Genomic DNA, 1274 nt, shown 5'->3' on the forward strand with positions numbered 1-1274 from the left:
GGCCTTGGAAAGGGGAATTTGGACCCAAAAAAGGATTAAAATGACCCAAAAAACGGCTTTGGAGACGGCCGAGGGCTCCAAAAAAGCAGAATTTGGACCCAAAGTTGAAGATTTTAGAACTAAAACTGAGGGATGTGCTCCTAAATGCAAAATTTGTGGCCTATAAATGGGATTTAGACACCCAAAAATGAGATTTTTGCTCCACAAAGAAGGAGTTTGGCCTTAAAAGTAATCATTGTCTCCACCCAAAAAGGGGGCGGGCCCCAAAAAAGAGTTATTTGGTCCCAAAAACGAGTGAATAACCTCTAAAAAAGAGGTTTTCTACATTTAAATTGCCATTTGAATGAAGATTTGCACTGGTCCCAAAAACGAGTGAATAACCTCTAAAAAAGAGGTTTTCTACATTTAAATTGCCATTTGAATGAAGATTTGCACCTCAAAAATAAGCTTTTGGGCAAAAACTGAGCTATTTATCCTTAAAATAGGGCAGAAAAATGTGTTGTGTTAACTTCAAGAGTGGGATTGGACCCTAAACTTGGGAATTTGGACCCAAATAGTGAGGTTTTAGACCCTGAAATGAGTATATTGACCAAAAAAATGATGTTTGGGAGCCGAAAAATCAGATTTTTTTGTGCCCAAAAGAGGGATTTAAACCCTAAAACTGGAGGTTTGCTCCTAAAAAGTGAATTTTGGCCTCCAAAATAAGGGGAAATGAAGTTCAGGACCATAAATTAATAAAAATAAATAAATGTTTTCAGGCCTAGAAATGTGGGTCTGGAGAACAATATGAGATTTTCAACGCTAAAAACACAGGGTTTACCTTTTAAAAATTGAGAATTTGAACCAGAAAAAGAATATTTTAAATGTAAAAATGAAACTTGGACCTTTAGAGATGTTTGGGATGCAGGAATTGGGGATTTAGCTCCAAAACGGGGCTTTAATTTTTTTTAAAATTATGCTTTTGGGCGTAAAATGAGGGATTAGAGCTTAAAAATGAAGATTTAGATCGTTAAAAGGAAATATTTTGACACTAAAAATGATCCTTTTTTAAGTAAAAAAAAGGATTTGGGAACCAAAAAACGAGGATTTGGGTTGAAGGTCGGGATTTGACAGAAATTAGATTTTCCTCCCCAAAAACGGGAGATTTGGCCCCAAAACCAGGAGGCTGCAAAGGGAAATTTTGGGGTTTAGGGGGAAAAAAAGAAGATTTGGGAGTGCCAGAGGTGGCAGCTGGGACAGGACACGCCCCCTCTGACCCCGCCCCCTTCCAGCCC

The sequence above is a fragment of the Passer montanus genome, unplaced genomic scaffold, assembly GCF_014805655.1.
Source record: "Passer montanus isolate IOZ18808 unplaced genomic scaffold, ASM1480565v1 scaffold1025, whole genome shotgun sequence".
In the NCBI taxonomy this organism is placed as follows: domain Eukaryota; kingdom Metazoa; phylum Chordata; class Aves; order Passeriformes; family Passeridae; genus Passer; species Passer montanus.